This window comes from Anoplophora glabripennis, unplaced genomic scaffold (genome assembly GCF_000390285.2).
Source record: "Anoplophora glabripennis isolate ALB-LARVAE unplaced genomic scaffold, Agla_2.0 scaffold4, whole genome shotgun sequence".
In the NCBI taxonomy this organism is placed as follows: Eukaryota; Metazoa; Arthropoda; class Insecta; order Coleoptera; family Cerambycidae; genus Anoplophora; species Anoplophora glabripennis.
Window position 1 is genome coordinate 3,186,093 of NW_019416568.1, and position 25,930 is coordinate 3,212,022.

At 30.0% G+C, this 25,930-nt stretch overlaps 2 protein-coding genes across 2 annotated transcripts in view; one reads left to right on the forward strand and one right to left on the reverse strand.

Moving 5' to 3' along the window:
* Window positions 1-19,106, reverse strand: part of LOC108917433 (extensin-2) — a 30,122-nt gene extending 11,016 nt beyond the window's left edge. The window contains exon 1 of the mRNA XM_018724023.2: window positions 18,783-19,106. The gene's annotated coding sequence lies outside the window, so the exon portion shown is untranslated. The remainder of the gene's footprint in view (window positions 1-18,782) is intronic.
* Window positions 1-25,930, forward strand: part of LOC108917434 (N-alpha-acetyltransferase 16, NatA auxiliary subunit) — a 94,138-nt gene that overhangs the window by 20,190 nt on the left and 48,018 nt on the right. The window lies entirely within an intron of this gene.

The window sequence follows — 25,930 nt, forward strand, 5'->3', positions numbered from 1 at the left end:
AATTAGTAGAATAAAGTTTTCCATGCTACTTAAGAGTTTTTCTCCTCACTTGAAGACCAAACCACTATAAAAGTTATACAAAATCAAGAAATCTGAACTACAAAATTAATTTGATACATACAGGGTGATAGGTAAAAACGGGACACGCCAGATATTACATTTTTTAAATGGAGCACCCTGTATATTTTTACACATGGATTTCCAAGAAAATTTTATATATGGCAATATAAACAGTTTATCATTTTAGTGCGGGGTTGCCAAGTTATGTAGAAAATTCTTCTAATTTTGGAAAAAACATGACCTCGAAGAAGTTGTATTAACTTTCAGCTTCTAACACTTGGAACAAAATAATTAGAGTTATAGGCAAATGTTAGACAAAAGCTCCTGTATTAACTAATATCGATATTTTATGCAGGGCATTTTTTATAATACGATCAGTTTTAGAAAGTTCAAACTTGATTTTCTAAAATTTTTCAATTGGAACACCCTGTATTTTATTGCCATATATAGAATTTTCTCAGAAATCTATATGTTTAAAAATATACAGGGTATTCAATTTAAAAAATTCAATATTTGGCTTGTCCCGTTTTTACTCATCGCCCTGTGTGTTGTAAATTAATTTTGTCCTTTAGGTTTTTCAATTTTGTACAACTTTTATATAAACTATTTTTCTGTATTACGAATAACAAGGGAGTTTTTTACTTTCTCACATTAATGGCCCACCCTGTATATGATATGAAATGTGACGTACGTGTCCAGATTTGGCATAAAATGGATGTAGAAAAATATAATTACTGCCTTCTAATTTGTACTCTGAAATATGACAGGTGATGGTGCTATTATATTAATTGAGCAAAATAGAAGACCAGGTTAATTTGAAACCATAAAAGCTTTAGATGTGAACTTGACCAATTTCACTTAAAATTTCGCCTTTCTCTTTATACTTTTACAACACAAATATGATATATGTATAGTAGAATGCCTCATCCACAAAAAAAGTATTCTAATAAAACGGATGTAAAAAAATACGCAGCTAAATCAAAAGCATTAGCAAATTAATTACGTGTAATGCGTTGCTTATATGTTATCCTGTTTATAGAATTATATGTAAATTTAAATAATTATTGTGTTAAAAAAGTCGTAGGTACCTTAGAATGCTGAATCATTCCTATATGTAAGTTACATAAACTAAACTTAAGGACATGGAAAAACATTAGTAATATGTTTCACATCTTATTAGATACTGCGGGAAAATGAAGGCTACTAAATGTAATTACATGTGGTAAACTGGGTGTAAAAATTCATTTTTGCAGTGTTCGTTAATTATAAAGGAAATAATTGTTCGAGTGACAAACTTAATAGCAGTTATTTGTAATGGTTTTTTTTTATTTAGCAATTTTTACTACGATTTTTATTGTTGAAGGTATTGTTTTTTGTCGTAATTTAATTTAAGTTGGAATGTAATTAAATATTGTATTTCTAATTTTTTTTCTTGTTTAGGTAATGATAAAAAATGTTTAAACCAAAACGTGACCCAACCACGTGCTTAAAACATAAAAACCATCCTACAAATTCCACGTTCAAGCTTTCTTAGATGATTTTATTTTTACATACTAATCTAATTATCCCATTTCCATCATCTCGCTTTTATTTTCGCACATAATTTTTGTTCTCTACAATTTTTTTCCTATGATGGATGACTTTTTTCGAGACTTTTATTGTTCTGATTATTTGTTTTATCCCTGTTATTTTTGTTTTGTCGTGTTTAATGAGGGGTCAAAAACAAACGTTTATTCTAAGAGCATCTTTAAAAAGTTTGAGGAATTATAAACATCTACAACTCCCTAGGATGAATTGGAAATGCATCACCATGGAAATAAATTAATTCAATTACAAATATTACATGTAATTTGTAACATTTGTTAAAGCCATTACAAGTTAAATGTCAAACGAATGTAAATTTTCGAATTACATGACGGACTAGTGAGACATTACGATGAAGGCACCACGGGTATTATAGGATAATAAAGCGCTTTATTATCCGTGTAACACCCTTGACATCTTTATTACTATTTGGGAAAATTATGATGGCGTGTTATTGTACATTTAATTTATAAAATTATATTTAAATGGGGATTGTGATTTACAGCCCGAAACGTTAATTTAGTTTATTATCCTTTATTTAATAAATTACCCATTCTTTCTCAAATAAAATTAACGACAATGAAGAGGTGACCCACTTACACCACACAATGATCTTTAAAGAGAAGATGAAATATGGGGAAATGTTGGGAATGTACTTTCAGTTTATACTGACCATTGTTGCTCCTTTCTCAATTTCTACATTTTCTCTGTAGGATGATATATCAAGGCAGTTTTTATTATTAGTTAAATGATAATTTTGGAGAAAAATGAATTCTGTTTTTGGCTTTCAAAATTATTTTCTGTCGTGAATTGTTTAAAATTTATTTTTCAAACTAAACATACGGGAGGTTCCGCGTCAACCGGGACACCGTTCTCTCCAAAAATAAAAGTAAGGAAAAAATACGTTTAAGGTTTCAAAATGTTCGTATACTCAAGAGCTTTTGAATAAACGATGGTCATTTTTGGGAAAATTTCGAAATTCAAAATGGCGACTATAATTAGAAATAAAAAAAAAAATTGCTCAGTGCCTAGCTTAAAATCATCTATCCATGGAAAATAACCCAATAGCTTTACGATTTTGGACATTCTGAATCCGAATTTCATTTTATTTTAGTCCAAACGTTGTAGAAGTATTAGTAACAGACATTTTTGACCATTTTTTTGGTTTTTAGAGCATATTTCTGTGGAAAAAGGTTTTTTTGTCTAAAAGTATCTTCTTTCATCTTTTTTGACATACTATACTGACTTTGAGCTATTGGATTATGAAGTCTAAAAAGAAGGGGATTAAAACAGGCCATTTTTTTGACCATTTTTTGGCCATATTTCTTCAGAAAAAAGGATAATTCTCAATAAGAATCTATTTTTATGTTTGTTGACATACTGACTTATTAGATTTTTGGTATCCTGAAAACTAATAAAATTTGGGTGATGAGATCTGACTATTTTTTGGCATTTTTTGACCTTAATTCTTTGGAATATATTTGATTAGAAGAAGCTAATTTCATATTTTTTGACCATCTGGCTCCAATTTTTTAATTTAATTTAAAAAAAATTTGAGTGATGAGATCTGACCATTTTATTTTGCAATTTTTTGGCAATTTTTGTCCACATTTCTCTGGTAAAAATAGATATTTGTCGATAAAAAGCTGTTTTTATGTTTTTTGACATCATAATTTCGATTATTGGGATCCTAAAGTACAAACAAATTTGGATTATAAGAACTGGCCATTTTTTGACAATTGTTTGGCATTTTTTGGCATCAAGCCCCAAACCTAACAACCTTAAATCTAACATAGCCAAAAGCGTCAAGATCCAAAACTAAATGCTTAATTAATCGGAACCCTAATAATTGAGACCTACCTAATAAATTTCTTAGGTGCTTACAAATTGTTAAAAAATGGTTCGTTTTAATTGCCCTAATTTTTTTAGACTTCATAATCCAATAACTCAAAGTCAGCACGTCAAAAAACATAAAAAAGCTACTTTTGGACAGAAAGATATGGTCTAAAAACTAAAAAAATGCTCAAAAATGTCTGTTACTAATACTCCTACCACTTTTGGACTATGAAATTCGGTTTTAGCATGTCCAAAATCGTAAACCTTACTATTATATTGGGATATTTTTCATGGATAGATGATTTTAAGCTAGGTACTGAACTATTTATTTTAAATTTCTAATTATAGTCGTCATTTTGTGGCGGCCGTTTTGAATTTCGAAATTTTTCCAAGAAATGCCATAGTTTATTCGAAAGCTCTCGAGTATAGGAACATTTTGAGACCTTAAATATGGAACATGGACATTTCTATTTAAAAAATAATTTGAAACGTATATTTTCTCACTTTCTGCCACTTTTTTCATCAATATTATAGAAACAAAATGCTATTTGTATTTTTCGTTATACCGAAATAATGTATGAGTGTAGCAGATAAATTTTATATACCACAAGTTTACATTTCCTTCATTATATCATAACAAACGGTTTTAACTTTAAGCATACATACATTAGGTGTTTATTAGAGCGAGAATCTGTTTTGTTTACACGATATGATGCCTGTAACTTTCATGACATTTCAGTGAGTCTTCAACATTTTGTAATAAAAATGTTGTACTTTTATAGAGGGTATATCACCATTAAGTCCATAAGATAGTTTCTTTTGTGAAAATATTTAGCCTATTTCATGTAGCACATTATGTGATACCTAGTAGGTATGATGTAGAATAGGATTACGAAATATTTTTCATTAAATCATTTTGAGAGTTACTAAGCAGTGATGTTCATATTAAACCTAAGTACCGTTCTATATTTTAATTACCCAAAAAGGTATTCGCACACTAAAGTAAACAAACATTGCATATGACTCTTCGTCTGTATGTTCTGTGAAAGGATATTTGAAATATATTAATTATTTATGTTCGGTACGTTTTATCCATTTAACTATCTGCTGTTGCAATTTTTGTAAGTGAATAAGTATTAGAAACAACCTCAATTGTGAATATAAATATAAGTTGAATAGAAGTTTTAGTAAAAACTTTTTATTTCAGTCTTGTTACATTTGAAGTATATATGCATTTAAAACTATTGACTATTTGTAAAGATTCAAACAGTGCAATGAACTATAACATACATTTCAAACCTTCCTATCTACCTAAATAACCGGTACCAGATTTGTATGTATTTCATAGACCCCGTTTATAACTGTAATACTGTTGAACAAGTTTTTCTTATCGCGTGTTAACAAAAATTTAAATTTCTATTATAGTGTGTTCTGGAGTCTATGTATTTTGTATATTTATTATAGGATCTTCCTTTACCTATCAATCAGAGTTAGAATCTCAGATTCATCTGCATATACATTTTATTCTACTGATAGAAACAGTATGCCATTATCAAGGTAATAAACACTAATAGGTATTTTACGGGTCAGTGACATTCATTCTGCAATTTGTCCTGTCAATGATTATATTCATATTATTTCGATACACTTTTTTTAATTGCTATTAAAACAAGTAAACAGTTATACGAATTGTTCTACTGAAAAACCATGTTTGTATGCAATATATCGAGTTTCATTTATAACAAGTCACTATTAATGTCGCGGTAGTGATTATGTTTTAATTTAAAAAAAACTTGTGTATTTTGTATTTACGTAAAATTTGAAGAAATAGACAGCTCATTAGACAGACAAGTAGACACATTTTTTATATTATTTTTTTAACCTCAAGTTACGCAAAGTGATTATTTAACGTGAATTAAAAATATTTAATTGTGTCATCGTTATCGTCATCATTGTCGTTGCAGATAGTTCATTTGACCTTAACCACAATCAGCGACAGTTTACGGCTGCAATTGTACCTACTTCGACTTTTAAATGTCAATGTTAAATGTAACATAGATATACTGAGACTTGAGAAATAACGTACATTCTTAATATAGTCATACTTTTTCAGCAAAATAGTTAACATTTTTATAATGAACGTAAATTGGTCTCTAAAACGTGTGTTGACGAAACAACAGTTAGGTATACTGTTGTAACTTTTTTATTTCTGGTAGGTAGGTACCGTTTTTGTTTTGGAAATTAATGATTATAAATGGATTTTTGTTTCAAAAAGACCGTCAAGGTTATGCGTGCAATAAAAATAACCTTTGCTGATGATAGTATAGTAAGTTTTGAATAAATTTACTTAATTAATATGTCACTTCCCAGTTAGTTGGAACTAGTTTTTCTATATCGGTTAGAAACGTTCGATAAAAGTCAAATTTGTAGTTTCATTAACTGTGTTAATTTAAGATACCCACTTTTTTGTTGGAATTATGTATTTAAAAATTGTCAGTAATAATTTTTTAATAATTGACTTTATTGAGGATTTATTATTGAGGAACTTTTTAATTAATTAATTCCACACTGCTGACTCTATTTTATTAGAATTATTCCGTATTTTTTTTCAGAAAAAAAGGAGTTTTTGAAATACTTCTATTAAATCGCCATTTAAGTTTGTGTATTTTTTGGGTTACGAGATCCAATGACGTGTTTTTATTTCCAAACAAAAGTTTTATTGACATTACACCAACAATGGAAAAACATTTGTGCATAACTTCGGCGTCTTTCTGATAAGTAAATACACCTTGAAACTGCGTATTGTACTTGGAATTATATCTAATAGTGTTAATTGAACTAAAAGCAAAAACAGATTTTTCATAACTCATAGTATACTCGCTTGTGTTTTCCACTTCTACAATGAAATTATTGAAATTCCAAAGTTCGTGCTTTCAGAAAAACCATTTTTCAATTCAGTGTGAATATATTTTTAATGTTGCTTAAGTTGAAGGAAAGATGAAAATGAAATGAAAACGATATTATATCCTTAAGCTCTGCATATCATCATGGGAGGCCATTGTAGATTTTTTGACAGTTTCTTGTTGTTGTTAATTTGTCTTAAATATATATTTACCTTTTAGTTTGATGTAATTTCCATCTAAATCTATAAGTTACATATTCCAAATGTAGAAGACATCACCGTGAAAAGTATGTGCATATTTTGAACACAATTTTTTTAAGATGATAAAATTGTTTTAATATTTTTAGAAATTTTACTGTTTTCGTATGTAATAGTTACTAAATATTTGAAATTCTGACGATGATTTTGGGATTATCGGGAAATTTGTGGATACGTCCATATTCTATCTATAATAGGGGGGACTTTCAATATTTTTTAACTGACGATAAATCTATAGACAGTCGCAGTATTTTCCATTTGTCATGACTAAATTTTGAATTCAGTCCTTGTGTTGGAATTGATGAGTATAAAAGCCGTTTTATTATATTTGGTATTACAGAAAATACGACAAACGTTTATTTTCACCGATTTTAACGTATAAAAGTTGGAAACATGAGAACCGGGAGCCTTCGACTCGTATTTGAAATGTCACTACCTTTGCTCGTAGCCGGTGAAAAGTCGCAGCATAAATTCCTCGCGTTTTTATCTTGTTCAATGCCTTCTGCTTCATTATTTTTCTATAAAATCCAACTATTGTGAATCGTGAGTGTTTACGAGCAATTGCGGGATTTTACGATATCCCATTATTACGTTGCTTCGTGCCGTTCTCAAATAGTCGCCGCGTCGTTCGAAAAATGTTAACGCTAAATAATTGCCCGTCTAAAGAGCGTCAATGCTAATTTATATACGAAATAACCTATTGCCAAATGTGGGAATGTTAACGAGAAATGCAAATAACCCAGAGGTGTACACCCAGACGAGCAAAACGCCGCGGGGTATAAAGGCGCGTTCCCACGTGCGATATATCGCAATGTCTTCTGCGACTAGTTTTCTGAACCTGATGACGCTAGTTCTCGTGTGAAATAATATGGAGCAAATAATTTTTAACACGAGTAACTGAAAAAATAAATTCTAATCGAAGGAATACTTTATATAGGTTATATACCAATCTGGAAAACCTGGAAATATCAGGCAATTTATCAATTTCTCATAGAATTTTTTCAACTAGCTAATCAGTCTTTATTTACAAAGTGTAAACTATAAAATGATATGTAAAAAATGCCCCAATTTGGTATTCAGACAAGTAAAAATTATTATAAGAAACGGTGATTGAAATTTTATTAAATCTATCTGGAAAACCTAATATCAAGAAATTTGGTCAAATTTTAGTATATACCCTGCTTACAACATAGGTATTCGTTTGTGTAACTGTAGTAACTAATAAATGTGGACATTACTTATTAAATTAAATTATTTACGACTTTATTTCTTTTCAATGTCAAAGATAGCGTCAAAAAATAGCTGGTAAGTTCGTGAAACCAACTTTTTACGAATATTTGCGGAAAGTTTAATACTTATGCGATTATATAAATAGTGCTGCTTGTCACAGAAAACTTTGCGGCAAGTGAAGATCCGCCTTAAGAGACAAAAGTGGAATCACGTTGTTCTGCACCTTTATAAAACGACATTAACGATCATTAAATATCAACGAGCATTGTGCTTAGAAAGTAGTATCATGGCCCGTATCCAATTTGCTTTTTAATCTCGATTCGAATCGTTTTTGAATTGGTTATCGAATAGCAGATCGATCGGAACATGCGCATTTTTTCGGCGTTTTGATGTCCCCCGGCATAGTTATTATTTTTGTCCGCGGTGTAATTATATGATAACGGTTGCGCCATCGGGTGAGGATTAGACGGTTGTGAAAAAACCGCGACACTAATTACGTTTTATAATTTAGTGGCAGGCGTGATATCTAGTTAGTTATACGGGAGATAAAATGCGGAATTTTGCAATTTTGTCAGTTTATGCGTGTCCCATTTCCATGTTTTAACGGAATATTTTTAAATTCGAAAAATAGTCAGTCTCTACTCCTGACTAGTACTCTGGTAAGGCAAAAATCAACTGAAAATTTCTAATTTTATGTTAAAAATAAAAAGTCTCTAAATTTAAAGTACGATTATTTGATTATAATTCTTATTTAGTTTCCTAAAATCCTGTCAAGCATTTTGTTTTAGATATTTTTGTGATTTTTATAAAGATTTCCAAAGTGTGCAGTTATTCTTGAAAGCTTTTATAGATAGACGTTTATAAAATTTTACGAAACTTTAATCCGATTCGCTGATAACTAAAATGTAATCGGTGGTAACAGAAAACTGTTTCAAAACTGTGGTAAATATTATCATTGTCATATAAGAAAAATTACTCGAAAAATCAGTTCCTTCAGTAACTTCTAATTATTACAAAATTTAAAAAAGTAAAAAAATTTTAAAAAGTCCTTATTCCTTTTTAATTTCTTATTTTTGTATATTTTAAGCAATTNAGTGCTTTTAAGTTTCAACATATCAATCTTCATAAAAATACATACAGGGTGGGCCGTTAGCGTGAGAAAGTAAAATAACTCCCTTGTTACTCATAATCCAGAAAAAAAGTGTAGCGGTACGCTATAATTACATTTAATGCCTGCCCAAATAAATATATTTTGCTTTCTGGGAATTTACAAGCCATATAAATTATACTTTGAATTATCCGAGATTATCCCAAATAAATGTATTCAGCAGATGAGATTAGAATAAGTAGGCTGTAAACATAAATTAGTTGTTGCTTATATATTGTACATAAGTACAAACCGAGTAGGCAATGACCCGGATAAGTGTTAATTAGGATAGGGTAATAAAAGTAGGTACCTGGGGACAAGGATAAAACCGAAAACATTTCGAGGCACGAACCAGAAGTCTTGAAGCCTTGTTCCTGCTCGGTTGTGTCTCGTGTTACCAGCGAAATTAGTAGAATAAAGTTTTCCATGCTACTTAAGAGTTTTTCTCCTCACTTGAAGACCAAAAACTATAAAATTAATTTGAAACATACAGAGTGATAAGTAAAAACGGGACACGCCAGATATTACATTTTTTAAATGGAGCACCCTGTATATTTTTACACATGGATTTCCAAGAAAATTTTATATATGGCAATATAAACAGTTTATCATTTTAGTGCGGGGTTGCCAAGTTATGTAGAAAATTCTTCTAATTTTGGAAAAAACATGACCTCGAAGAAGTTGTATTAACTTTCAGCTTCTAACACTTGGAACAAAATAATTAGAGTTATAGGCAAATGTTAGACAAAGGCTCCTGTATTAACTAATATCGATATTTTATGCAGGGCATTTTTTATAATACGATCAGTTTTAGAAAGTTCAAACTTGATTTTCTAAAATTTTTCAATTGGAACACCCTGTATTTTATTGCCATATATAGAATTTTCTCAGAAATCTATATGTTTAAAAATATACAGGGTATTCAATTTAAAAAATTCAATATTTGGCTTGTCCCGTTTTTACTCATCGCCCTGTGTGTAGTAAATTAATTTTGTCCTTTAGGTTTTTCAATTTTGTACAACTTTTATATAAACTATTTTTCTGTATTACGAATAACAAGGGAGTTTTTTACTTTCTCACATTAATGGCCCACCCTGTATATGATATGAAATGTGACGTACGTGTCCAGATTTGGCATAAAATGGATGTAGAAAAATATAATTACTGCCTTCTAATTTGTACTCTGAAATATGACAGGTGATGGTGCTATTATATTAATTGAGCAAAATAGAAGACCAGGTTAATTTGAAACCATAAAAGCTTTAGATGTGAACTTGACCAATTTCACTTAAAATTTCGCCTTTCTCTTTATACTTTTACAACACAAATATGATATATGTATAGTAGAATGCCTCATCCACAAAAAAAGTATTCTAATAAAACGGATGTAAAAAAATACGCAGCTAAATCAAAAGCATTAGCAAATTAATTACGTGTAATGCGTTGCTTATATGTTATCCTGTTTATAGAATTATATGTAAATTTAAATAATTATTGTGTTAAAAAAGTCGTAGGTACCTTAGAATGCTGAATCATTCCTATATGTAAGTTACATAAACTAAACTTAAGGACATGGAAAAACATTAGTAATATGTTTCACATCTTATTAGATACTGCGGGAAAATGAAGGCTACTAAATGTAATTACATGTGGTAAACTGGGTGTAAAAATTCATTTTTGCAGTGTTCGTTAATTATAAAGGAAATAATTGTTCGAGTGACAAACTTAATAGCAGTTATTTGTAATGGTTTTTTTTTATTTAGCAATTTTTACTACGATTTTTATTGTTGAAGGTATTGTTTTTTGTCGTAATTTAATTTAAGTTGGAATGTAATTAAATATTGTATTTCTAATTTTTTTTCTTGTTTAGGTAATGATAAAAAATGTTTAAACCAAAACGTGACCCAACCACGTGCTTAAAACATAAAAACCATCCTACAAATTCCACGTTCAAGCTTTCTTAGATGATTTTATTTTTACATACTAATCTAATTATCCCATTTCCATCATCTCGCTTTTATTTTCGCACATAATTTTTGTTCTCTACAATTTTTTTCCTATGATGGATGACTTTTTTCGAGACTTTTATTGTTCTGATTATTTGTTTTATCCCTGTTATTTTTGTTTTGTCGTGTTTAATGAGGGGTCAAAAACAAACGTTTATTCTAAGAGCATCTTTAAAAAGTTTGAGGACCATTGCTCTGAGGAATTATAAACATCTACAACTCCCTAGGATGAATTGGAAATGCATCACCATGGAAATAAATTAATTCAATTACAAATATTACATGTAATTTGTAACATTTGTTAAAGCCATTACAAGTTAAATGTCAAACGAATGTAAATTTTCGAATTACATGACGGACTAGTGAGACATTACGATGAAGGCACCACGGGTATTATAGGATAATAAAGCGCTTTATTATCCGTGTAACACCCTTGACATCTTTATTACTATTTGGGAAAATTATGATGGCGTGTTATTGTACATTTAATTTATAAAATTATATTTAAATGGGGATTGTGATTTACAGCCCGAAACGTTAATTTAGTTTATTATCCTTTATTTAATAAATTACCCATTCTTTCTCAAATAAAATTAACGACAATGAAGAGGTGACCCACTTACACCACACAATGATCTTTAAAGAGAAGATGAAATATGGGGAAATGTTGGGAATGTACTTTCAGTTTATACTGACCATTGTTGCTCCTTTCTCAATTTCTACATTTTCTCTGTAGGATGATATATCAAGGCAGTTTTTATTATTAGTTAAATGATAATTTTGGAGAAAAATGAATTCTGTTTTTGGCTTTCAAAATTATTTTCTGTCGTGAATTGTTTAAAATTTATTTTTCAAACTAAACATACGGGAGGTTCCGCGTCAACCGGGACACCGTTCTCTCCAAAAATAAAAGTAAGGAAAAAATACGTTTAAGGTTTCAAAATGTTCGTATACTCAAGAGCTTTTGAATAAACGATGGTCATTTTTGGGAAAATTTCGAAATTCAAAATGGCGACTATAATTAGAAATAAAAAAAAAAATTGCTCAGTGCCTAGCTTAAAATCATCTATCCATGGAAAATAACCCAATAGCTTTACGATTTTGGACATTCTGAATCCGAATTTCATTTTATTTTAGTCCAAACGTTGTAGAAGTATTAGTAACAGACATTTTTGACCATTTTTTTGGTTTTTAGAGCATATTTCTGTGGAAAAAGGTTTTTTTGTCTAAAAGTATCTTCTTTCATCTTTTTTGACATACTATACTGACTTTGAGCTATTGGATTATGAAGTCTAAAAAGAAGGGGATTAAAACAGGCCATTTTTTTGACCATTTTTTGGCCATATTTCTTCAGAAAAAAGGATAATTCTCAATAAGAATCTATTTTTATGTTTGTTGACATACTGACTTATTAGATTTTTGGTATCCTGAAAACTAATAAAATTTGGGTGATGAGATCTGACTATTTTTTGGCATTTTTTGACCTTAATTCTTTGGAATATATTTGATTAGAAGAAGCTAATTTCATATTTTTTGACCATCTGGCTCCAATTTTTTAATTTAATTTAAAAAAAATTTGAGTGATGAGATCTGACCATTTTATTTTGCAATTTTTTGGCAATTTTTGTCCACATTTCTCTGGTAAAAATAGATATTTGTCGATAAAAAGCTGTTTTTATGTTTTTTGACATCATAATTTCGATTATTGGGATCCTAAAGTACAAACAAATTTGGATTATAAGAACTGGCCATTTTTTGACAATTGTTTGGCATTTTTTGGCATCAAGCCCCAAACCTAACAACCTTAAATCTAACATAGCCAAAAGCGTCAAGATCCAAAACTAAATGCTTAATTAATCGGAACCCTAATAATTGAGACCTACCTAATAAATTTCTTAGGTGCTTACAAATTGTTAAAAAATGGTTCGTTTTAATTGCCCTAATTTTTTTAGACTTCATAATCCAATAACTCAAAGTCAGCACGTCAAAAAACATAAAAAAGCTACTTTTGGACAGAAAGATATGGTCTAAAAACTAAAAAAATGCTCAAAAATGTCTGTTACTAATACTCCTACCACTTTTGGACTATGAAATTCGGTTTTAGCATGTCCAAAATCGTAAACCTTACTATTATATTGGGATATTTTTCATGGATAGATGATTTTAAGCTAGGTACTGAACTATTTATTTTAAATTTCTAATTATAGTCGTCATTTTGTGGCGGCCGTTTTGAATTTCGAAATTTTTCCAAGAAATGCCATAGTTTATTCGAAAGCTCTCGAGTATAGGAACATTTTGAGACCTTAAATATGGAACATGGACATTTCTATTTAAAAAATAATTTGAAACGTATATTTTCTCACTTTCTGCCACTTTTTTCATCAATATTATAGAAACAAAATGCTATTTGTATTTTTCGTTATACCGAAATAATGTATGAGTGTAGCAGATAAATTTTATATACCACAAGTTTACATTTCCTTCATTATATCATAACAAACGGTTTTAACTTTAAGCATACATACATTAGGTGTTTATTAGAGCGAGAATCTGTTTTGTTTACACGATATGATGCCTGTAACTTTCATGACATTTCAGTGAGTCTTCAACATTTTGTAATAAAAATGTTGTACTTTTATAGAGGGTATATCACCATTAAGTCCATAAGATAGTTTCTTTTGTGAAAATATTTAGCCTATTTCATGTAGCACATTATGTGATACCTAGTAGGTATGATGTAGAATAGGATTACGAAATATTTTTCATTAAATCATTTTGAGAGTTACTAAGCAGTGATGTTCATATTAAACCTAAGTACCGTTCTATATTTTAATTACCCAAAAAGGTATTCGCACACTAAAGTAAACAAACATTGCATATGACTCTTCGTCTGTATGTTCTGTGAAAGGATATTTGAAATATATTAATTATTTATGTTCGGTACGTTTTATCCATTTAACTATCTGCTGTTGCAATTTTTGTAAGTGAATAAGTATTAGAAACAACCTCAATTGTGAATATAAATATAAGTTGAATAGAAGTTTTAGTAAAAACTTTTTATTTCAGTCTTGTTACATTTGAAGTATATATGCATTTAAAACTATTGACTATTTGTAAAGATTCAAACAGTGCAATGAACTATAACATACATTTCAAACCTTCCTATCTACCTAAATAACCGGTACCAGATTTGTATGTATTTCATAGACCCCGTTTATAACTGTAATACTGTTGAACAAGTTTTTCTTATCGCGTGTTAACAAAAATTTAAATTTCTATTATAGTGTGTTCTGGAGTCTATGTATTTTGTATATTTATTATAGGATCTTCCTTTACCTATCAATCAGAGTTAGAATCTCAGATTCATCTGCATATACATTTTATTCTACTGATAGAAACAGTATGCCATTATCAAGGTAATAAACACTAATAGGTATTTTACGGGTCAGTGACATTCATTCTGCAATTTGTCCTGTCAATGATTATATTCATATTATTTCGATACACTTTTTTTAATTGCTATTAAAACAAGTAAACAGTTATACGAATTGTTCTACTGAAAAACCATGTTTGTATGCAATATATCGAGTTTCATTTATAACAAGTCACTATTAATGTCGCGGTAGTGATTATGTTTTAATTTAAAAAAAACTTGTGTATTTTGTATTTACGTAAAATTTGAAGAAATAGACAGCTCATTAGACAGACAAGTAGACACATTTTTTATATTATTTTTTTAACCTCAAGTTACGCAAAGTGATTATTTAACGTGAATTAAAAATATTTAATTGTGTCATCGTTATCGTCATCATTGTCGTTGCAGATAGTTCATTTGACCTTAACCACAATCAGCGACAGTTTACGGCTGCAATTGTACCTACTTCGACTTTTAAATGTCAATGTTAAATGTAACATAGATATACTGAGACTTGAGAAATAACGTACATTCTTAATATAGTCATACTTTTTCAGCAAAATAGTTAACATTTTTATAATGAACGTAAATTGGTCTCTAAAACGTGTGTTGACGAAACAACAGTTAGGTATACTGTTGTAACTTTTTTATTTCTGGTAGGTAGGTACCGTTTTTGTTTTGGAAATTAATGATTATAAATGGATTTTTGTTTCAAAAAGACCGTCAAGGTTATGCGTGCAATAAAAATAACCTTTGCTGATGATAGTATAGTAAGTTTTGAATAAATTTACTTAATTAATATGTCACTTCCCAGTTAGTTGGAACTAGTTTTTCTATATCGGTTAGAAACGTTCGATAAAAGTCAAATTTGTAGTTTCATTAACTGTGTTAATTTAAGATACCCACTTTTTTGTTGGAATTATGTATTTAAAAATTGTCAGTAATAATTTTTTAATAATTGACTTTATTGAGGATTTATTATTGAGGAACTTTTTAATTAATTAATTCCACACTGCTGACTCTATTTTATTAGAATTATTCCGTATTTTTTTTCAGAAAAAAAGGAGTTTTTGAAATACTTCTATTAAATCGCCATTTAAGTTTGTGTATTTTTTGGGTTACGAGATCCAATGACGTGTTTTTATTTCCAAACAAAAGTTTTATTGACATTACACCAACAATGGAAAAACATTTGTGCATAACTTCGGCGTCTTTCTGATAAGTAAATACACCTTGAAACTGCGTATTGTACTTGGAATTATATCTAATAGTGTTAATTGAACTAAAAGCAAAAACAGATTTTTCATAACTCATAGTATACTCGCTTGTGTTTTCCACTTCTACAATGAAATTATTGAAATTCCAAAGTTCGTGCTTTCAGAAAAACCATTTTTCAATTCAGTGTGAATATATTTTTAATGTTGCTTAAGTTGAAGGAAAGATGAAAATGAAATGAAAACGATATTATATCCTTAAGCTCTGCATATCATCATGGGAGGCCATTGTAGATTTTTTGACAGTTTCTTGTTGTTGTTAATTTGTCTTAAATATATATTTACCTTTTAGTTTGATGTAATTTCCATCTAAATCTATAAGTTACATATTCCAAATGTAGAAGACATCACCGTGAAAAGTATGTGCATATTTTGAACACAATTTTTTTAAGATGATAAAATTGTTTTAATATTTTTAGAAATTTTACTGTTTTCGTATGTAATAGTTACTAAATATTTGAAATTCTGACGATGATTTTGGGATTATCGGGAAATTTGTGGATACGTCCATATTCTATCTATAATAGGGGGGACTTTCAATATTTTTTAACTGACGATAAATCTATAGACAGTCGCAGTATTTTCCATTTGTCATGACTAAATTTTGAATTCAGTCCTTGTGTTGGAATTGATGAGTATAAAAGCCGTTTTATTATATTTGGTATTACAGAAAATACGACAAACGTTTATTTTCACCGATTTTAACGTATAAAAGTTGGAAACATGAGAACCGGGAGCCTTCGACTCGTATTTGAAATGTCACTACCTTTGCTCGTAGCCGGTGAAAAGTCGCAGCATAAATTCCTCGCGTTTTTATCTTGTTCAATGCCTTCTGCTTCATTATTTTTCTATAAAATCCAACTATTGTGAATCGTGAGTGTTTACGAGCAATTGCGGGATTTTACGATATCCCATTATTACGTTGCTTCGTGCCGTTCTCAAATAGTCGCCGCGTCGTTCGAAAAATGTTAACGCTAAATAATTGCCCGTCTAAAGAGCGTCAATGCTAATTTATATACGAAATAACCTATTGCCAAATGTGGGAATGTTAACGAGAAATGCAAATAACCCAGAGGTGTACACCCAGACGAGCAAAACGCCGCGGGGTATAAAGGCGCGTTCCCACGTGCGATATATCGCAATGTCTTCTGCGACTAGTTTTCTGAACCTGATGACGCTAGTTCTCGTGTGAAATAATATGGAGCAAATAATTTTTAACACGAGTAACTGAAAAAATAAATTCTAATCGAAGGAATACTTTATATAGGTTATATACCAATCTGGAAAACCTGGAAATATCAGGCAATTTATCAATTTCTCATAGAATTTTTTCAACTAGCTAATCAGTCTTTATTTACAAAGTGTAAACTATAAAATGATATGTAAAAAATGCCCCAATTTGGTATTCAGACAAGTAAAAATTATTATAAGAAACGGTGATTGAAATTTTATTAAATCTATCTGGAAAACCTAATATCAAGAAATTTGGTCAAATTTTAGTATATACCCTGCTTACAACATAGGTATTCGTTTGTGTAACTGTAGTAACTAATAAATGTGGACATTACTTATTAAATTAAATTATTTACGACTTTATTTCTTTTCAATGTCAAAGATAGCGTCAAAAAATAGCTGGTAAGTTCGTGAAACCAACTTTTTACGAATATTTGCGGAAAGTTTAATACTTATGCGATTATATAAATAGTGCTGCTTGTCACAGAAAACTTTGCGGCAAGTGAAGATCCGCCTTAAGAGACAAAAGTGGAATCACGTTGTTCTGCACCTTTATAAAACGACATTAACGATCATTAAATATCAACGAGCATTGTGCTTAGAAAGTAGTATCATGGCCCGTATCCAATTTGCTTTTTAATCTCGATTCGAATCGTTTTTGAATTGGTTATCGAATAGCAGATCGATCGGAACATGCGCATTTTTTCGGCGTTTTGATGTCCCCCGGCATAGTTATTATTTTTGTCCGCGGTGTAATTATATGATAACGGTTGCGCCATCGGGTGAGGATTAGACGGTTGTGAAAAAACCGCGACACTAATTACGTTTTATAATTTAGTGGCAGGCGTGATATCTAGTTAGTTATACGGGAGATAAAATGCGGAATTTTGCAATTTTGTCAGTTTATGCGTGTCCCATTTCCATGTTTTAACGGAATATTTTTAAATTCGAAAAATAGTCAGTCTCTACTCCTGACTAGTACTCTGGTAAGGCAAAAATCAACTGAAAATTTCTAATTTTATGTTAAAAATAAAAAGTCTCTAAATTTAAAGTACGATTATTTGATTATAATTCTTATTTAGTTTCCTAAAATCCTGTCAAGCATTTTGTTTTAGATATTTTTGTGATTTTTATAAAGATTTCCAAAGTGTGCAGTTATTCTTGAAAGCTTTTATAGATAGACGTTTATAAAATTTTACGAAACTTTAATCCGATTCGCTGATAACTAAAATGTAATCGGTGGTAACAGAAAACTGTTTCAAAACTGTGGTAAATATTATCATTGTCATATAAGAAAAATTACTCGAAAAATCAGTTCCTTCAGTAACTTCTAATTATTACAAAATTTAAAAAAGTAAAAAAAATTAAAAAAGTCCTCATTCCTTTTCAATTTTTCATTTTTGTATATTTTAAGCAATTTCCATTTTTTATATATTTATTAATATTATATTTTTATTCCTGATATTTGCATACAAACACGATACAGTTTAGAATTGAAAACAGAATTGCTGAAAACTATTTTGAGGTTCATTCAAAAAATTGTCATTTTTTATGGTCTGAAGTTGTTTGTTTGTGGCATAATCTTAATTTTTTCTCTTATTTGGCCACTTGCGACAAAAAATTAAAAATTTATGTTAATCATTGACTTATCCTTTTGATTATTTGATTAGTTTTTGTTGCATTCTGTCTATTTATTTTCAACTTAAAATTTACTTATTTACTGAAAGTATCAGTGCGTATAAAACAAATTATTTCCTTTAAACCAACTAAATGTGTCGGAAGTACTTAATGTAAAAGTGTAATAAAACCAATATCAATTTTTAATTAATTCTCTTACTTTGTTATTTAACTATAATCCCTATCAACAAAAAAAGTCTGAATTCTCCACTGCACTTTCCACCACACTACCGCGAGTCCGGAGGCAGGAACTGTCCGTTTGCGACAGGACGGGCTTGTTTTTATTTACTTCCGGTATCGACTGGTCCCATTCATGGTTCGGTTCGTAGTACCATCGAGCGGCGTGTGATTATTTTTCAGGTTTTTGCACCAAAAACTTCGTGGGCCCTGCTGTTCGTAACACCGGCGTGATCACACTGACTCGAATTGCATTTCGGGCCGTTTCCTTCGGCGGCGTGCTCTTAGTCTCTCGGCTTAGGAGGGGCTTTTCTGTGCTCTCTCTAGTTCCGCGCTCCGATACCACGCTCTCATCTAGATCTCCGTTCCTCGTGTACCGGATCTGCGAAAAGTTTTGTTCCAATACGTGGGTGCAATACGCCCTTTATTTTTTATGCTATAGAAATTAAAAAAAGCGAATTATTTGTTAAAAAAGCTACATTTTTGTTGTCTATCATTTTTTACGTATCTTTCATTACAAATAATCATACGTATTAAAAATTATTTAGGCACTTACCAAATAGCAAAATTCAGTAATTTTTAAACGCACAAGTACGAAACAAAACTACAACATATCCTCAAAATGTCCACCACCATTTTCGAGGTACGCACGACACATTCGAATCCAATTTTCGCGCACCCGCTGGAAAACACCTCAAGGAATGGAAATAGTGGTACGCAGAAAACACTCAAATACGGTCCAATTCCAGATACCAACTGAATTGCGTATTGCTCGTGTTATCCGCCGCGCCGTTGTCACATTGCTCGAATTGTGAATTTTATCGAATTTTAAATTTATTACAAAATGCTAATTATTTTTTAGAATTAAGCATAAAGAAGTTAAAAAAGTGATAAACATTGTATTTTATGGTATTCTATGCACGCAATTATGTCAATATTAATCGAACTTTGTACATCAATTGGAGATTTTGATAACTTTTTCTTCGAAATGGTTGAGTTTAGAACCCATGTCATATAAGATTTTTTTTGTTTATTTTAATGTATTCTATGGTCTGTTAAAATTAGGGTAGTCAAATTTTTAACACTCTGGATATTGTTGAGAATGAGAGGGTTAAGTAGATCTCTAACATTTCATTTATTTATTCCCACATGACGGCCTTTCAAGGGGACAAACATTCTTGCAGTTATAAAAAGCTAATTTTAAATAAAATACGTGCAATTTGTGTTATAATAGTTTACCTCCATTTATTTTTCTTGGTCTTTTCTTTAGAATCTCGAATGTCTCGAAATTAATTCATCATAAGTTTATGATGAATTAATTTCTAAATGCTGTATCCTATTTATCAGAATTATTCTTATAGTAACGTTTATTCTACATACGCATTGCTTTGAAGAAATAAAAAATGCCTATGTATTAATTATTCCATTATGTAATACATTATATGATTTAAAATTGCGGTTGAAACAGTATATTTTATTTCATTACGCTTTTATGTAACTTATTGCTCTAATTATTATCAATTATTTTTATAATTAGTTACGTTTAAAATCATCGTTGAGTTTTTATGTAAGTAGATATTTTTTCTGTGCAATGAGGAATTCTGTTAATTCATTGCATTAAAATAATATGAATTCCTCCTAGAATTATACGTGATTGCGTTTGTGAAACGATTTGCATTTTTAAGCTAATCCGCTTAGAAATCTAGATCCAGGATGGATCTAAGTAACGTGAGTTATTATTTGTAGCATAAAATAGTAATTAATTGATACCAAAAGTTGGATCTTAATCTCGCAAGGAAGTTTTGCTTAATTTGCATGAATTAGAAAATTTAATATTAACCTTTTTTTTGTTATACGTAAATAACTATTCCATTCAGTAAATTCAAAGCTATCTTAATTTGCTATTATGAACGTAAAAAAAAAGAAACTCATATTTTAGTTACATTGTAGAACAATTTGCATCAGTGAAAGCAAGAAAGGAGCAGTTGTTCTTTGCTTTAACATTATGATGTTGATTGATCAATTAATTAAATTAAAGTTCTGCACCTGTTTTATTGATCTAGTAAAATTCCGTTTATGGACTGTCCTATTTTCAAAGGAAATCCAGAGTATTTTCTATGGTAAAAAAATATATTTTAAACCTTTAGTAGCTGCACTATTTATAGTTTAGTGAACAACGGTGTACAATCATAGCTTTGTGGTATGAGGTTTATAACACCTGGCTATTTTCAAGTATGGCAGAGAAATTGTTATTTTTAAACAACACTTTAAAACACATATCTTAAAAAAGCTACAAAATCTCATAAACCAAGCCCTAAATCAAAATATTGCAAAAGTAGAAGAGACAAAATAAAAAAATAAAAAATTAATAACCTTAAACCATGACAGGAAGAAGTTAGGGGTGAATTAGTGTACTACGACCCCATACTTCCACAAAATTATTAATCAAAATCTTTTTTAAATTGTCTGATGTCTTGAAAAGAAGGCCTAAATGGAAAATGGCATAAGGTCCTATTATTTTTCTGAAAATAATATGTGTCGAAGGATGTATATCAACGATATATATCACGATGAAATTTCTAAATTCGATATCATGATATTTAAATTCTGATATACAGAGTGTGCCACGGTGACGAGACATTAAACATATTTCAGAGACTACTTCGATTTTAATTTTGAAAATTTGGGCAATAGGGTTTTCTGTCATGCCCTTCTCGACTAAAATAATGGCGTCCACCGGAAGTTGACGTCAACTTCGTTATTTTAAATGGAACACCCTGTATATTATTTCAGTTTTGGATTCTACGTCAATTTTTTTGTGAACTTTCATAAAGGTTTCCTATTCTTAAAGTTAACCCTTTTTGATATATTTAATTTTTTTCAAAAAGATGTGTATTTTACAATAATAAAGTTAAAGTTATAAAATTTATAGGGGACATAATTAAAACTCTAAGCTTCCTTGCTATAATTTCAAAATGNTTTATTGATCTAGTAAAATTCCGTTTATGGACGGTCCTATTTTCAAAGGAAATCCAGAGTATTTTCTACGGTAAAAAATATTTTAAACAATTAATAACTGCACTATTTATAGCTTAGTGAGCAACGGTGAACAACGATAGCTTTGTGGTATGAGGTTTATGACACCTGGCTATTTTCAAGTACGGCAGAGAAATTGTTATTTTTGAACAACACTTTAAAACACATATGTGAAAAAGCTACAAAATCTCATAAACCAAGCCCTAAATCAAAATATTGCGCAAAAGTAGAAAAGACAAAATAAAAAAATTAAAAATTAATAACCTTAAACCATGCCAGGAAGAAGTTAGGGCTGAATTGGAGTACTACGACCCCATGCTTACACAAAATTATTAATCAAAGTCTTTTTTAAATTGTCTGATGTCTTGAAAAGAAGGCCTAAATGGAAAATGGCATAAGGTCCTATTGTTTTTATGAAAATAATATGTGGTTAACCAGGGTTCGAAGGATGTACCTATATCAACGATATATATCACGATGAAATTCCTAAATTCTATATCACGATGTATATCACGATATATATCATGATATTTAAATTCTGATATACAGTGTGCCACGGTGACGAGACATTAGACATATTTCAGAGACTACTTCGATTTTAATTTTGAAAATTTGGGCAATAGGGTTTTCTGTTACGCCCTTCTCGACTAAAATAATGGCGTCCACCGGAAGTTGACGTCATCTTCGTTATTTTAAATGGAACACGCTGTATATTATTTCAGTTTTGGATTCTACGTCAATTTTCATGTGAACTTTCATAAAGGTTTCCTATTCTTAAAGTTAACCCTTTTTGATATATTTAATTTTTTTCAAAAAAATGTGCATTTTACAATAATAAAGTTAAAGTTATAAAATTTATAGGGGACATAATTAAAACTCTAAGCTTCCTTGCCATAATTTCAAAATGACTTAATTTCATACAGGGTGGTAGGAATTTAATGCCAAATTTAATCAACTTTAACCATTTTAACTTATTCTTTTTTGATATGGAACACCCTGTATATTTTTCCGCAAACTGATGAACAATTTTGTTCCTTTTCGAATGGTATAATGGTTCTCTATACCTATCTCTTCTGGTTTTTAAGGTATTTACTGGTTTTTGTGCAGTCAACGGATATCGCATAATTTCTAGCGATGGCTGTGAAATTTTTAGTGGAACTTATAACGAGCACCTAATCTGTCACCAGTTTATTGTTGTCAATTTAACACATACAATGGATGTTTATTTGAATATTATTTATTGTTAAGAAATGGAAAACGTTAACATTTATTCAAATACTTACATTCTTCCATTATAAAAAATATAGTTTTTCCCATAAAAAATAAGTGCACGACTATGTCGTTCATCATTATTCGATGCCTAACTACTAATTAGTTATGTGAAGTGAAATCATTTTAAGTTGATTACCATTTTCAAATTTTATTTGTTTAATGAAACTATATTATTATCGATCTTAGCTCATTTTTTATTATTTTATGATCGTTTTTATTAGAATATTGTATTCTTTTCTAAATAAAAAAAATACAGTACTACTATATTCTTATTATTTATAAGTTTTTTACATTAGGAAAAAGTAGACAAGCGTTACAAAATAAATATTAAAGTTTGATATATATATCCGATAAATATGTAAGTATTGGATTATCCGTTATGCCGATATTTATATAAATATTATGATATTTTCGAAGCCTATGGTTAACTACTTGACGTATTTTTTGTAAAGTCCTGTATATTAAAATTAACAGTCTTGTTTAATAATGGGATGGTAATGTGCATAATATAATAGATTATTGTTACGATGATCCCTTTTCGGACTACTCCTGTCCGCTGACCTACAAAGGTTTATCGAGAGTGAATATTGACCTACCCTATTATTTGGTCACTAACCTAGTTTTTACTGCGTTTTTAATACAGACATAGACATATAACAATATTAACAAGTACTATTTGTTTGTTAATAAAAACAAATGTATAAGGATAATAATTGTTTTGGAATGTTAGGTTATTACAATTTAGTATTCTTAATGTTGTTAATGTTTTTATTATGTCTTATAACTGAATATGACGTTTTATTATTATGTTCACTTAACTATTCAGTTTGTAATACGTATACCTCGTGACTTGTTGCTTTTTAAAGAGTAGTATGGTACCTACCTATTTAAATTGCCAGTACGGCTAAAACAACACTCATGCGTCCAAAGCACTTTATTATAAAGTTGGGATCCGTTCCACTTTGATTGCAAATTGGAAATCAGCTGTTTCGCTTCAACGTTCCAACGCTCTGTGGTCCGCCTGCACGTTCTCGCTTAGAAAATGTGATGCGAAGTAGAGGGAGTTAATGCGTAATTTCCTTATTTTTTTGAAAGGTCGAGTAAAACATTTTTTTTTCGATATTCTGCCTTTATTAGGCCTTCCGAATGCTGGTTAAAATTAGTGACATTATGATTGAAATAAATCAACTCTCTTTCTAAATTATCACATCAGTTTTACATCTTTTATTAATGTGGGGATAAATGAAAACTGCAGTAAATACGGCCACTTCAAGATGTACAGCTTGCGTGCATGTGCAAATACTGAAGTGGCTCCATATAGACAATGAAATTCACCTTGTGCATCTCCGTACAGAGGTGTAATAAACAGTAATTGTGCATAAACGTTCGAAGTTGCACGGCTCATTACATACAATAAAGATTCAGAGGGACTAACAGTCGATTCGAAAATGTGGGAAAGGTCTATTAGCATACACAAGAATTTAATATCCATAAGGCGACGCGAAAGATACAACATAGTTATTTCGTTGCTCACGTGGATGGAACAGCCCCCGCCGATTCATTAAAATGTTTTGCAAAACGTGACGAAAGTTATTACTTTTTTGCCCGTGTTCGGTCTGTCTATTGAATTCTTTTCGAACTACTCGGCGTGGAGTCTATTAACAGGGAACGTGTCGCTCTTCAGTGTGGAGAGTTTTATAAATTCAGTTACGGATCAACGTGAGGAAATAATTTAAAGTTTTTAATTAATTTCCTCTCATGTAGACATTTAAACAGTTTTAGGATATCGGTACATAGCCATGAAATCAAATTATTGTCTATACAACAAGATTTTCAAAGCTGGGATTAGAATGGAATAGCGCCAGGGTCAGTTTACAAATAAATATCCAATCATTTAATGTCATGTCAGTATTGTTCTGTTCCTCTGCTGTCAGTTTGGGCAATAAATGAACCAAAATGATGAATATTATGTTTCAAATTGGTTCTAATTAGAATTGGATGAATTTTACAATTATTGTAATCATTAAATAGATAAGGTAATTTGTTGCCCAGATTTTATTCTTTTGGTTATTAAAAGCGAAAATATTTTTAACTATATTTAAAAATAAGGTTAAGAAGTTCCTCTTTGAATGCCACAACTGAATAATTGAATGTGATGGGATGATTCAAATAATAGTAAGAATAAAACAAGGAACAGCAAACAGGATTTTTGCTGAAAAGCGTGATTGGAAAAATAAATTCTGCAAATAGAATATTTTTTTAATACCTATCGACTTGCCACATTGATATGAGAAAACTCTTTTGGGACCGCTGATCAGCAATAACTGTGCTTCTATTTGCAAGCTTTTAGTCCAATCAGTAGGTAGAAGAGCTTACAAAAAATACCACCTGGAAACAAAAAATATGGTGATATAGTCAAAAAAAAAAAAATCTAAGAGAGGTAGTGTTACTTTCATAAAAGCCAAAAAACGGTTTTTCGTTAATAAAAAAAAACTTGAACTCCAATCGAAAAAAGTTAAATGAGAAAGTTGTAGCTATTAAAAAAACCTATCGATTCGTATTTTTAAATATATTGATTTCTATAATACCTACTTTTCGAGATATATAGAAAAAAACCGTCAAAAATCGACTTTTTTGTTTTTCCTGTGTCTCTTGCAAATTAAGGTTTTGAAGCTTGTTACTTGCTGTAAATGTAGCCTTCAGCAAGCAAAAAAGTGTATTTTTTTTAAATTAAAAAATATTAAAAATTTTTCAAGTTATATCGATTTTTCAAAAAAAAACGTAATCTCGAAAATCGGCTCTTGCTCGACGAATAGTTGTAGA